The following is a 15,795-nucleotide window of genomic DNA, read 5'->3' on the forward strand; positions in this document are numbered from 1 at the left end:
AGGGAAATTTATAGCACTAAATGCCCACAAGAGAAAGCAGGAAAGATCTAAAATTGACACCCTAACATCACAATTGAAAGAACTAGAGAAGCAAGAGTAAACACATTCAAAAGCTGGTGGAAGGCAAGAAGTAACTAAAATCAGAGCAGAACTGACGGAAATAGAGACACAAAAAACCCTTCAAAAAATTAATGAATCCAGGAGCTGTTTTTTTGAAAAGATCAACAAAATTGATATACCACTAGCAAGACTAATAGAGAAGAAAAGAGAGAAGAATCAAATAGACGCAAAAAAAAAAAAGACAAAGGGGATATCACCACGGATCCCACAGAAATACAAACTAGCATCAGAGAATACTATAAACACCTCCACATAAATAAACTAGAAAATCTAGAGGAAATGGATAAATTCCTGGACACATACACCCTCCCAAGACTAAACCATGAAGAAGTGGAATCTCTGAATACACCAATAACAGGCTCTGAAATTGAGGCAATAATTAATAGCTTACCAACCAAAAAAAGTCCAGGACCAGATGGATTCAGAGCCGAATTCTACCAGAGGTAAAAGGAGGAGCTGGTACCATTCCTTCAGAAATGATTCCAATCAATAAAAAAGAGGGAATCCTCCCTAACTCATTTTATGAGGCCAGCATCATCCTGTTACCAAAGCCGGGCAGAGACACAACCAAAAAAGAGAATTTTAGACCAATACCCTTGATGAACATTGATGCAAAAATCCTCAATAAAATACTGGCAAACCAAATCCAGCAACATGTCAAAAACCTTATCTACCATGATCAAGTTGGCTTCATCCTTGGGGATACAAGGCTGGTTCAACATACGAAAATCAATAAACGAAATCTAGCATATAAACAGAACGAAAGACAAAAACCACTTGATTATCTCAATAGATGCAGAAAAGACCTTTGAAAAAATTCAACATTTCATGCTAGGAACTCTCAATAAATTAGGTATTGATGGGACTTTTCTCAAAATAACAAGAGCTGTCTATGACAAACCCACAGCCAATATCATACTGAATGGACAAAAACTGGAAGCATTCCCTTTGAAAACTGGCACAAGACAGGGATGCCCTCTCTCACCACTCCTATTCAACATAGAGTTGGAAGTTCTGGCCAGGGCAATCAGGCAGAAGAAGGGAATAAAAGGCATTCAATTAGGAAAAGAGGAAGTCACACAGTCCCTGTTTTCAGAGGACATGATTGTATATCCAGAAAAACCCATCATCTCAGCCCAAAACCTCCTTAAGCTGATAAGCAACTTCAGCAAAGTCTCAGGATACAAAATCGATGTGCAAAAATCACAAGCATTCTTATACACCAATAACAGACAAACAGAGAGCCAAATCATGAGTGAACTCCCATTCACAATTGATTCAAAGAGAATAAAATACCTAGGAATCCAACTTACAAGGGATAGGAAGGACCTCTTCAAGGGGAACTACAAACCACTGCTCAATGAAATAAAATAGGATACAAAGAATGGAAGAACATTCCATGCTCATGGGTAGGAAGAATAAATATTGTGAAAATTGCCATACTGCCCAAGGTAATTTATAGATTCAATGCCATCCCCATCAAGCTAATAGTGACTTTCTTCACAGTATTAGAAAAAACTACTTTAAAGGCCATATGGAACCAAAAAAGAGCCCGCATCACCAAGTCAATCCTAAGCCAAAAGAACAAAGCTGGAGGCATTACACTGCCTGACTTCAAACCATACTACAAGTCTACAGTCACCAAAACAGCATGGTACTGGTACCAAAACAGAGATATAGACCAATGGAACAGAATAGAGCCCTCATAATACCGCATATCTACAACTATCTGATCTTTGACAAACCTGAGAAAAACAAGCAATGGGGAAAGGATTCCCTATTTAACAAATGGTGCTGGGAAAACTAGCTAGACATATATAGAAAGCTGAAACTTGATCCCTTCCTTACACCTTATACAAAAATTAATTCAAGATGGATTAAAGACTTACATGTTAGACTTAAAACCATAATAACACTAGGGGAAAACCTAGGCAATACCATTCAGGACATAGGCATGGGCAAGGACCTCATGTCTAAAACACCAAAATGAATGACAACAGAGGCCAAAATTGGCAAACAGGATCTAATTAAACCAAAGAGCTTCTGTAGAGCAAAAGAAACCACCATCAGAGTGAACAGGCAACCTACAGAATGGGAGAAAATTTTTGCAATCTACTCATCTGACAAAGGGCTAATATCCAGAATCTACAACGAACTCAAACAAATTTACAAGAAAAAAACAAACAACCCATCAAAAATTGGGCGAAGGATATGAACAGACACTTCTCAAAAGAAGATGTGTATGCATCCAAAAAACAGATGAAAAAATGGTCATCATCACTGGCCATCAGAGAAATGCAAATTAAAACCACAATGAGATACCATCTCACGTCAGTTAGAATGGCGATCATTAAAAAGTTAGGAAACAACAGGTGCTGGAGAGGATGTGGAGAAATAGGAACACTTTCACACTGCTGGTGAGACTGTAAACTAGTTCAACCATTGTGGAAGGCAGTTTGGCGTTTCCTCAGGGATCTAGAACTAGAAATACCTTTTGACCCAGCAATCCCATTACTGGGTATATACTCAAAGGATTGTAAATCATGCTGCTATAAAGACACATGCACACGTATGTTTATTGCAGCACTATTCACAATAGCAAAGACTTGGAACCAACAGAATGTCCAACAATGATACAGTGGGTTAAGAAAATGTGGCACATATACACCATGGAGTACTAGGCAGACATGAAAAACGATGAGTTCATGTCCTTTGTAGGGACATGGATGAATCTGGAAACCATCATTCTCAGCAAACTATCTCAAGGACAAAAAACCAAACACCGCATGTTCTCACTCATAGGTGGGAATTGAACAATGAGAACACATGGACAGAGGAAGGGGAACATCACACACTGGGGACTGTTGTGGGGTGGTGGGAGGGGGGAGGGATGGCATTAGGAGATATTCCTAATGCTAAATGACGAGTTAATGGGTGCAGCACAACAACATGGCACATGTATACATATGTAACAAACTTGCACGTTGTGCACATGTACCCTAAAAGTTAAAGTATAATAATATTAAAAAATAATGTTTAGTCTTTTGCCTATTTTTTAGTTGGGTATTATAAATATTATTGTTTAGTTTCTGATTTGTATGAGTTTCTGCTGTATTTTGAATACTATCCTCTTATCATATATGGTTTGCAAATATTTTATCCCATCTTAAATGTTTTCTTATTTTTTGCTTTTCACAATTGTTTAATACACTGCAGCTTTATGTCTGGTTTTATTGCTATACTTTTGATATCATATTTAAAAAAATTGCCAAGGCCGGTATCATGGAGGCTTTTCATATGCTTTTTTAAAGATTTTCTTTTAAGGATTTATGTATTAAATTTAAGTCAATTTTTGTGTCTGGCGTAAGAAATATGATCAAGTTTTATCATTGTGCTTGTGAGTATCCAGTTTTCCCAGCACTAAGTATTGAAAAGGCTACACTTTTTGTATTGCTTATTCATAGGGCCCTTGTCAAAGATTAACTTTAGATGCATAGTTTTACTTCTGGGCTCTGTATTCTGTTCCATTGGTTTTTGTGTGGGTTCCTATAAACATGCCATTCTATTATGTTTACTGTAGTCTTGAAATGTAGTTTTAAATAATAAAGTATAATGTCCCCAGTTTTCGTTTTATTCCTCATGATTGCTTTGGCCTTTCAGTATTTCTTATAGTTTTATATACATTGCAGAATTTATTTTCTATTACTGTAAAAAGTGGCACAGGAATTTTGATAGGAAGTTGAATTAATCTACAGATTGCTTTGGATAATATGGCTCTTAGACAATATTCTTCTAATCCATAAACATGCAATATATTTACATTTATTTGTGTTTTTTTAATTTTTTCATCAATATATTTTATTTTTTATTGTAAAGATCTTTCACCACACTGGTTAAATTTACTGCTGAGAAATCTATTATTTTGTTGCTATTGTAAATGAGATTTTTTTTCTTTTTTATTGGTTTGTTGCTAGCATATAGAAACAAAACTGATATCTGTATGTTAATTGTATACTCTGCTTCTTTACTGAGTGCATTTATTAGATGCACTATTTATATACAGATGCGCTAAATGCACTATTTAAATGTATTATTTATGTTTTTTATATATAATATTATGTCATCTACAAACAGTGACGTTATTTCTTCTTTTCAATTTGGATCTTTTAGCTTTTCTGGCTTAATTTTTTGACGTAGGACTTAATTAGTCTATGTTGGACTTCCAGTTCTATGTTAAAATAGAACCGTTAGAATGGTCATAATATAGACTTGCATTGGTGTTTGTGCATTTGAATTAGCAAACACCTCTTTTCATTTTTTTGTTGTTGTTATTTTGTTTTTCAGATGGAGTCTCGCTTTGTCACCCAGGCTGGAGTGCTGTGGCACGATCTTGGCTCACTGCAATCTTCACCTCCTGGGTTCAAGCAATTCTCTGCCTCAGCATCCCGAGTAGCTGGGATTACAGGCGCCAACCACCATGCCTGGCTAATTTTTGTATTTTTAGTAGGGACAGTGTTTCGCCATCTTGTCCAGGCTGGTCTTGAACGCCTGACCTCGGCCTCCCAAAATGCTGGGATTACAGGTTTCGGCCACAGTGCCCAGCCACCTCTTTTCATTTTTATAAACTGCTTTTAGTAGGTAAAGATATTCATCTGTTGGGTCTCAAGGCTGATGAGATCTGTACTGGGTTTGCAGTAAAAAGTCTTGTAGCTGCGTCACAAGGTGGCTGCCGAATCTGAAGTGAGTTTTACTTTTAGTGGGTTTGTTGCCAGGAGAACGTGTAGTTGTGAGTTCTGTCATGTTTTTGGGCAGGCTGGATTGTCTTCAGGGCTTTGTTCTGTGGAGCAGGCACTAGGGCAGGTTCTGCTATATGCTGGGCCTAATTGCAGATGTGTGGGTGAGTGTGGCTCCCACTGAGTACTTAGAACGGTTTCCCCAGTTTATCTACAAACAGTGATTTTTGAACTGTTTTGTGTGAGTCACGAGTATGACGTCCCCAGCTTTTTTCTTATTCCTCATGATTGGCTTGGCCATTCAGCCTACATTGTAGGCTTACATTTTCTATTACTATAAAAAGTGGGACAGGGATTTTGATAAGGATTTGAGTTAACTTACAGATTGCTTTGGATAATATGACACCTTATTAACCAAAGGGCCTGCCTTCTCAAAATGACACTTTTCGATCTTGGGTTTTAGCAAGGTTTCATAATGCCCTTTATCCCAAAGCTCACTATATTGCCCAGGCTGTTCTTGAACTCCTGGCCTGGCAGTCCTCCCACCTCAGACTCCTGAATGGAGGAGATTACTGTCATGAGCCACTGTGCCTGGATCTCTCATAAAGTTACTTTGGTTGATGGATGGCTGACTAGTTTTTATTGCTGCAGGAGAATACAAAAGTAGGGACCTCCTATTCCACCACCTTGATAATGTCACTGTCTCCATACATTTCTTCCTAATTTTGTTCTCTTGTATGTTTTTGTGTTATTTTAGGTTCAAATATTAAGACCAATAGGCTAGGACTTATACATTGTGTGAAAAGTAAATTAGATAGCCAGTAGGAACCCTATATATATTATAATGTTCTCTATAAGATTAAGTTTAGTGCAGGCAAAAAGGGCTCCTTAAAACTTTCATTCACTTTTTTCAACCTCTATCCAAACTATAATGTAATTTGTGCCCCAATTTTTATTTTATCAATTACTTTTAACAATATTTCATAAAATTTATATTTTTTCTTTATTTAGAAATGTAAGGCTATTATTTGCTTTTAAAGGCTGTAATACAGCTTTTTTATTTTGTGAAATAATAGCACCAATATTATAAATATTTATAGTGTAAATACTTATTCATTAAAATCTTCCCATTAGAGAATTTCATTAATTATTGTAGTGTATTTCTGTAAAATTGTACTGCCACACACTACAGGGCAATGATTCAAAATGCCTGGTCTTCACAGATGCACAGTCACAGTTGAACATTGTAGTTATTTAGAAAAAATATTTTCTAGTGTTATACCAATGTTCCAAACAAGATTTTATGGGTAAATATTTCTCCCATTCTAGTTTTGCAATTCCATGTTAATTGTATTTTTATTTTAGGGTAGGTTCATTGACATTGGTTCATAGTATTTTTGGTTTTAACTAAGTATTATTTTGGATGACAATGTGCAGCAACTTTTAATGTATAGTTTATGTCAATGTGCAGTTTAATTACAATATGAATCAGCCATATATTTATTCACAATTCAAGTTTAACAAACTTAATGAAAACTAAGCAAACTAGCCTTACATGATAAAGCCCCAATCAGCTATCTTATACTTAAGCAAATTCACCAAAAAATAGTTTGTAGCTTTATTGCTGCTTTTGTTCAAACTATGGTTTATATTCCCTATGACCAAGGAAATTTCTGATATTTTCCTACCACGCTAAAGAAACAGACAAAAAGACAGTGATCATACTTTGAAGTAGCAGTTTGTGTAGAGCCGCAGATATTCCATCTGTAGACCACTATGCTCATATTTCTTTGTTTTAATAAGGCTGTAGCCCAAAACCTTACATTTTTGTGGAAATTGAAGCTTTTCATTTCCATACTAAAGAGATGACAGCCCCATGATCTAAATCCAAGGGTGATGGCTTAGAGTGAGGACCATTTCTTGTTGACATGGAGATGGTTGAGATGGTCTACAATAAATCTATGGGAGAGGCAGGTTGTGGTAAGTTGGAAGTGTTGGCTGCCTTCATGGTCTCAAAGTTCCCTGTCAGGTTCACCTCAGCACTGCTGTACTCCTGTTCTGATGTCAGGTTGGGAATGCTTGGCCAGTAGAGGTTCTCCACATGGTCCTCAACTGCCAGTGCTTCCCTGATCCACTGCCTGCCAGAAATGCAATTGTAGCAGAGGAGGCTGATAAGGGGACAGAAGCCAGAGATGGTAACAGGCCCACTACCAGGTGGGGGAAGACAGCAGTGGGCTCTCAATCCTAGCTCACATGCCAACTGCCATTCTCCTCCCAGCACCCAGTGGTGTCCCCCATAATGTGCACTGCCTGGCATGAGGTAAATTGAGAGCCCAGCTAAGGCCTAAAGTTGAAAAGGGGCTTTCCAGGGTCCCACTTGTGCTGGACATCTCACCAGCCCTGGAAAGAGTCTTTGTCCTTGTGGCCACAGATAGACAATGATGGGAGCCTGCCCACATTTCAGGACCTTCTGGAGTCTTCACCTGAGAGTTCAGCTCTGGCAACAGAGGACACTTCTGGTGTCCAGAGATTCTCAGTGCCTGGCGGATGTAAAACCGATTGATGGTATCTGTTGGTTTCTGGGAGCACTGCTTGGCCATCCTTATCTGTGGGCCCCAGCCAAGGCACTGCAGAAAGCCTGGTCTCTGGCTAGCATTCTGGACTGTGAGACAGCATGGCAGCAGCTAGCACTGGATGGAGAGAGTACAGTGTGGTGAAGTGGGGATAGTGGGCATTCTGCCACATGGCCTAGGGTTTCTTGTGACTCTGGACTGCCCAGGTGCGGTGAACAGAAGGGAATCAGGGAGTGGAGTCCATTTCTTGGCCACAGCTCAGGAAGGGAGAACCCAGGCTGAGCCTGGTGATGGTCCTGAGTTGAGGAGATAACCTCGGAGTCCAGGGAGACCAAAGAAGCTCAGATAAACTCTGCAGGGCAGAGTATTCAGGGCATGAAAAGGACAAAGTCACAAAATGAAAACGCTCCAGAGTCTTCAGTTAGATACTGATCAGCACATGTATGTGTGTAAACTACAAGTCTGGGGGAAAAAATACCTGAAGGAAACAGAAAGAACAATGCTTGAACCTCCCATGCAACCAGGCTTATTTGGTGTTCCCACCAGCAACAGTGGACAAATCTTATACTTCCCGGACGATTGGATGGAACACTCAGAAAAGAATTGCCTCAGCAGTGTGAAAGATTAGATCTAGGCCGAGGCTGCTAAGGTCCTAAATAACAAGACCTAAAAGAAAACCCTCAAAGAACCAAAATCTTTCCAGATAATTTAACTGCATCTTAGAACATAGCTCAATAATATTTATAGGAACCCAACAATATCCAACACACAATAAGATATATTTCATGTTGTCTGCCATCCAGCTGAAAATTACGAGGCATGTGAAGAAAAAGGAAATGTCTCAATAATGAGAAGAAAACATGATCAATAGATGCAGAAATTGCAAATAAGATGGAATTAGTAGGCAACGATATTAAAACAGTTATTGTAATGATAACATTCCACAATAAGAAAGTAAAGGGAAGCTACAACATGGAAGTAGAGACATGGAAGACCCAGCTTGAACTTCTAGAGATGAAAAATACAATGTCTGAGATGAAAAATATACTAAATGGCATTTAAAATAGAATAGATGTTATACAAAAAAGGATTAGTCAACTGGAAGATGTAGCAGTAGAAACTATCAAAAATGGAACATGGAGAAAATAATGGAAAAAATTGAACAGAAAATCAGCACCAACAGGACTAATATATTTGTAATTGCAGTTCCTGAAGAAGGTGGGGCGGAGTAGGAGAAAAAATATTTGAAAAAACTGTGGCTGAAAAATTTTAAATTTGAGAAAAACTGTAATCCCAGAGATGTAAGAACCAATGAACCCTTAGCACAAGAGACATGAGGATGACACACTGAAGCACATCATAATCAAATTGTCCCAAACCAGTGACAAAGAGAAAATCTGAAAAGTTACCAAAGGGAAAAGGACATTATACAGAGAGGAACAAGGATGAAAATGGGCTGAGCGTGGTGGCTCACACCTGTAATCCCAGCACTTTGGGAGGCTGAGGCAGGATGATCACTTTAGCCCAGGAGTTCAAGACCAGCCTGGGCAACATGGGAAAACCCCGTCTCTACTAAACACACAAAAATTAGCAGGGCATGGTGACATGCATCTGTAACCTCAGCTACTCAGGAGGCTGAGGCAGCGAGAATCGCTTGACCCTGTGAGGCAGAGGTTGCAGTGAGCTGAGATGGTGCCATTGCACTCCAGCCTGGGCAACAGAGTGAGATTCTGTCTCAAAAGAAAAAAAAAAAAAAAAAAGATGGCAGATTCTGGTTAGAAACAACGCAATGCCAGATGTGTTGGTGCATGCCTGTTATCCCAGCAATTTGGGAGGCCAAGACAGGATGATCACTTGAGCCCAGGAGTTCTAGACCAGCCTGGGCAATATGGCAAAACCTGGCCTCTACATAAAATGCAAAAATTAGCTGGCTGTGGTGGCGCATGCCTGTAGTCCCAGCTACTTGGGAGGCTGGGGCGAGAGGATTGCTTGAAACCAGGAAGTAAAAGTTTCAGTAAGCTGAAATCATGCCACTGCACTGCAGCCTGGGTGACAGAGTGAGACCCTGTCTCAAAAAAAAAAATAAAAAAAAAACAGAAACAATGCAAACCAAAGGATTGTAGAGTGACTTCTATAAAATACTTAAGGATAAAACGATTGTCAGTATAGAATTCTACACCCAGCAAAAATATCTTTCAAAGATGATAGTGCAGTAAAGACTTTCAGACATTGAAAAGCTTGAAGAATACATTACCAGCAAGTCCTCACTGCAAGGAATATTAAAGGAAATCCTTCAGGCAGAGGGAAAGTGAAACCAGATAGAAGTCTAGATGTACACCAAAGAATGTAGAGCACCTGAGATGGCAAATGTTTGAGCAAAAATACAACATTAAAAAGCATTTTTTTCTTTTTATTATTATTATTCTTCTTCTTATTATTATTATACTTTAGGCTCTATGGTACATGTGCGCAACGTGCAGGTAAGTTACATATGTATACATGTGCCATGCTGGTGCGCTGCACCCACCAACTCATCATCTAGCATTAGGTATATCTCCCAATGCTATCCCTCCCCCCTCCCCCCACCCCACAACAGTCCCCGAAGTGTGATGTTCCCCTTCCAGTGACCATGTGTTCTCATTGTTCAATTCCCACCTATGAGTGAGAATATGCGGTGTTTGGTTTTTTGTTCTTGCAATAGTTTACTGAGAATGATGATTTCCAATTTCATCCATGTCCCTACAAAGGACATGAACTCATCCTTTTTTATGGCTGCATAGTATTCCATGGTGTATATGTGCCACATTTTCTTAATCCAGACTATCATTGTTGGACATTTGGGTTGGTTCCAAGTCTTTGCTATTGTGAATAATGCTGCAATAAACATACGTGTGCATGTGTCTTTATAGGAGAATGATTTATAGTCCTTTGGGTATATACCCAGTAATGGGATGGCTGGGTCAAATGGAATTTCTAGTTCTAGGTCCTTGAGGAATCACCACACTGACTTCCACAAGGGTTGAACTAGTTTACAGTCCCACCAACAGTGTAAAAGTGTTCCTATTTCTCCACATCCTCTCCAGCACCTGTTGTTTCCTGACTTTTTAATCATTGCCATTCTAACTGGTGTGAGATGATATCTCATTGTGGTTTTGATTTGCATTTCTCTGATGGCCAGTGATGGTGAGCATTTTTTCATGTGTCTTTTGGCTGCATAAATGTCTTCTTTTGAGAAGTGTCTGTTCATGTCCTTCGCCCACTTTTTGATGGGGTTGTTTGTTTTTTTCTTGTAAATTTGTTGGGGTTCATTGTAGATTCTGGATATTAGCCCTTTGTCAGATGAGTAGGTTGCAAAAATTTTCTCCTGTTTTGTAGGTTGTCTGTTCAAAAAATAAATAAATAAAATAAAAAATAAAAAACTTTTTTAAAAGATAATTGACTGTCTAAGGCAAAAAATGATAACAAATTAATGTGAGTTTACAGCACATATAGAAGTAAAATGCATGAAAACAATAACACAAAACCCAAAAGGAGGGAAATGAATGGGCACTGTTTTAAGGTTCTTATCCACTATGTGAAGTGGTATAATGTAGATGGCAGCCAATGCTAAGTTTAAAACATATACTGTATTAGTCTGTTCTTGAACAGTTATAAAGAAATGTCTGACACTTCTGAAAATAAGACATTTATGCAGCAAAAAAACACATGGAAAAATGCTCATCATCACTGGCCATCAGAGAAATGTGAATCAAAACCACAATATCATCACTGGCCATCAGAGAAATGCAAATCAAAACCACAATGAGATACCATCTCACACCAGTTAGAATGGAGATCATTAAAAAGTCAGGAAACAACAGGCGCTGGAGAGGATGCGGAGAAATAGGAACACTTTTACACTGTTGGTGGGACTGTAAACTAGCTCAACCATTGTGGAAGTCAGGGTGGCAATTCTTCTAGAAATACCATTTGACCCAGCCATCCCATTACTGGGTGTATACTCAAAGGATTATAAATCATGCTGCTATAAAGACACATGCACACTTATGTTTATTGCCACGCTATTCCCAATAGCAAAGACTTGGAGTCAACACAAATGTCCAACAATGATAGACTGGATTAAGAAAATGTGGCACATATACACCATGGAATACTATGCAGCCATAAAAAATGTTGAGTTCATGTCTTTTGTAGAGACATGGATAAAGCTGGAAACCATCATTCTGAGCAAACTATCACAAGGATAAAAAACGAAACTCCACGTTCTCACTCATAGGTAGGAATTGAACAATGAGAACACATGGACACAGGAAGGGGGACATCACACACCGGGTACTGTTGTGGGTTGGGGGAAGGGGGGAGTAATGGCATTAGGAAACATACCTAATGCTAAATGACGAGTTAATGGGTGCAGCAGACCAACATGACACATGTATTCATATGTAACAAACTTGCACATTGTGCACATGTAACCTAAAACTTAAAGTATAATAATAATTTTAAAAAATGATAAATAAACTAAAAAAAAAGAAATGTCTGAGACTGGGGCTGGGCATGGTGGTTTACGCCTGTAATCCCAGCACTTTGGGAGGCTGAGGCAGGTTATTATGAGTTCAAGAGATTGAGACCATCCTGGCCAACATGGTGAAACCCTGTCTCTACTAAAAATACAAAAAATATTAGGTGGGCATGGTGGCATATGCCTGTAGTTCCAGCTAAGCCACTTTGGAGGCTGAGGCAGCAGAATCACTTGAACCAGGGAGGCAGAGGTTGCAGTGAGCCAAGATCGCACCACTGCACTGCAGCCTGGGCGACAGAGTGAGACTACGTCTCAAAAAAAAAAAAAAAATGTCTGAGACTGGGGAATTTATGATGAAAAGAGGTTTAATTGGCTCACAGTTCTGCAGGCTGTACAGGAAACGTGATTCTGTCATCTGCTTGGCTTCTGGGGAGGCCTCAGGGAGCTTACAATCATGACAGAAGGCAAAGGGGAAGCGGGCGCATCTTATGTGACTGGAGCAGGAGGAAGAGAGAGAGGAGGAGTTGCCACACACTATTAAAAAACCAGATCTTGTGAGAACTCACTTGCTATGTGATACCAAGCGGGGATGGTGTTAAACCATGAGAAACTGGCTCCATGATGCAATCACATCCCTGCAGTCCCCACGTTTGGCATTGGGGATTAGATTTCCACAAGAGATTTGGGTAGGGACACAGATCCAAACCATATGATATACCATAAACCATAGAGTAATGATTAAAACTCAAAACCAAACCAAGCAAAAATAGTTATATGTAAAAGGCCAACAAAGAAGATTAAATGAAATAAAAATACTCAACAAATTCAAAAGAAGTCAGAGAAAGAGGAAAAGGACAACAAACTACATATGGGACAAATAGAAAGCAAACAGGAAGATGACCAATTAAAACAAACTCTCCGGCATTCCACCAGTTGCGTGTGGTTATTTAGCAACTCTCTACCTCTGACAACAATACCTGTCACACAGGGTAGTCATCAGAACTTGCCACATGTGATATGGAAACCATGCCTTTTGCAGACCTGCAATCATTATACATTAGCTCGTAATGTTGGTAGGAGAGACACAGGTCTCTGTATTGGTCATGCTGAGAGCTCCCTTCTCATTGCTCTGTTTTCCTCCTACTTTGGTCCCTTCCTGTACTTCCACGCCCCACACCATCTAGTTGGAGAAGATTCTCAGCCTTCCAGTCTGCAAATGTTCAATGTCCATGAACCAAATACCCAACAAATGTATTTCTGTACGTTTATCTGCTACCCAGGGATCCAGGAGAAATGCTTTCCTTCCTGCAAGAAGTCCGTGGTTGCTGATGCGAAGAATGTGCTCTCTCTGTCCTCTTCTCTTTTCTGATCTGCATATTCTCAGCTGTTCTGCATTTCTGGAAGACTTTACACAGGGACAACTATGAGTTTTTGTAAGAAGATGAGAAGTCACCACTTTGGGAACCATCCATTAGACGTTCCAATATTGCTGCAGACAGGGACTCTAGCATGTTCTCTTCTTCTCTGACACCCACCCCTTCCCCCATTGGCCACAGCAACTTGGGCTTGCTCTTCAGTTATGTCAGTACCTACCCCTGGGGAACTGTGAATTGTTTTACACCCTATCTAATAACACAGTGTGTCCTTATACAAGTAAGTATTCAATATACATCTATTGAAGGGATTTCATCACAGTTAAATCTGTGGAGACTTCAGCAGATAAGTGAGTTGCTCAAGATGGTCAGAGGCTCTCTTATTCCATTTGGGCTACCATAACAAAATGCCTTAGCCTAGGGGGCTTATAAGCAGCAGAAATGTATGTCTCATAGGTCTGGATGCTGGCAAGTGGAAGGTCAAGGTAGTGGCAGATTGGGTGTCTGTTGAGGGCCTGTTCCTTATGGAGGGCACCTCCTAGCTGTGTCCTCACATGGTGGAAGGAGAGAACAAGCTCCCTTGGTTCCCTTTTACAAGGCCACTTATCCCATTCATGGGGTCTTTGCTTTCATGATTAAATCACTTCCTAAAGTCTTTGCCTCCTAATTCAAACCTAACCTATCAGGGGTTAGGTTTCAACCACGGATTTTAGGGGCACAAAAACATTGACTATAGCAAAGACATAGATGTACCTGGGTCTGGGACCTTCTGGGTCCAGCTCCATTATGACACCTACACTGCCCATGGTCTCCCACATGATGTAATTCTGTCCTGTGACATTGTGCCCATGAGGCAGGGATGCAGTAGAGGCCTCTGCAGACATGGCTTGTTCTTGGGACTTCGGCCTGGCTTTGTGCTGCCAGCCTGGCAGAATCCACCAGCTGCCCACTCTCATGCCTGATTCAGGTTCGTGGGTCCCTCCAGGCACATGTCAGATAGCACACTCAATTTTTTAGTTGCCCCACCTCCATGGGTTCCCTTCTGAACTCAGGGACCATGGAGGGAGCTGGGAGTCTCTGTTTTTAGTTGATGCTCTTGTCTCCTATTTGGGAACAATGCCCAGGCAAGGGAATCTCTTTCCTACTGTTTTCTAAGAACATCAGGGGCTTCCTCCAAAATCTTCACCTACTCCCTCCACTAATCCCTTCTCCCTCAGGGACACAGGGCACAAGCCCACTTCCTGTGTGAAGATCCTGCCACAGGGTGGCTCTTTGGTTTTCTGCAGGCATCCAGACAAGAAGCTAAAGGTGAATGCACTCCGGAATCCAGGAGCACTGGCGATTTTCTCACCTTAGCTCAGAGAGCATCCCCACAGATACCCCTCGCCCCACCACAGGCCCCATGAATCCATACCATAAAATATATGTCAGTTTGTTCAAATAAGGACCCTGCTGAGTATTTAATCCCTATTTAAAGATGATGTTTATTTTATTTTAGAGTTGAAATTAATCAGCCTCAGGATACAGAATTAGATAAGGCTGGGATTTAGCTCCCCTGGAATAATTCATTTCACATCAAGCCTTCTTAACTCTTTGGCTGCAGAGAGAAAGTGTCTGTGTCTTTCTCTGCAGAGTTTCCCAGGGCTGGCCAGGTGAACAGACATGCTCCCTCCTCCCCGTCCTGCCAGCCAGGGCACGGTGTGTGCTTATGATGCATGGAGTTAGGATACTAGCCTTTTCATCACAACAGTCTTAAATCCTCACACAGGGAAATAGAGATAATATACAAGTAGGAAAAAAAGAAAAAGAAGCAGTCTTGAATTCTACTACCTAAAGATAACCATTGTTACCATGTAGGCAAGCTTCCTTTCATGCTGTGTCAATTGTTTAAAAAATATGGCTCAATATTACAAATACACAGGACTATGTAGAGGATAATGACATCAAACTTTCATGTACCTCCCAGTTAAAATTCAAACGTGGCAGATTTTGGATGCATTTGCTCCAGAGTTTAAGGGAAGAAAACTACGGATTCAGCCTTGTTTATGCTGACTCTCGAGTTATATGTCCCTTTTCTAGGCCAGTTACCGCCTCCTTCCCCACTATTCTTAAGTCAATGTGTGTCTTTACATCCATGATTAATACCTAGTGTGCCTGTCCATGAAGAATAGTCTTTGGTCTGTTTTTACAATTTTATACAAATTGTAAATTTGTATAAAATTTACAATTATACAAATTGTCTTTGGTCTGTTTTTACAATTTTATACAAATATCAGTCCGTACATACTCTCCTGAAAGTTGCTTTTCCCTCCAACTATGTCTTCCAGATGAATCTAGAATTCTGCATTTCTGGTGAGGAGAGGACGAGCAACCCCCCCTGCAACCCCCACCTCAAGGTGATGCTGATGTTCTGGTCCAAGGCCTGCACACAACCTGGTGAGGCTTGGAGTCTTGGGACAGTTCTGTTGTCAGCCCTT

Source organism: Pongo abelii, chromosome 16 (assembly GCF_028885655.2).
Source record: "Pongo abelii isolate AG06213 chromosome 16, NHGRI_mPonAbe1-v2.0_pri, whole genome shotgun sequence".
NCBI lineage: Eukaryota > Metazoa > Chordata > Mammalia > Primates > Hominidae > Pongo > Pongo abelii.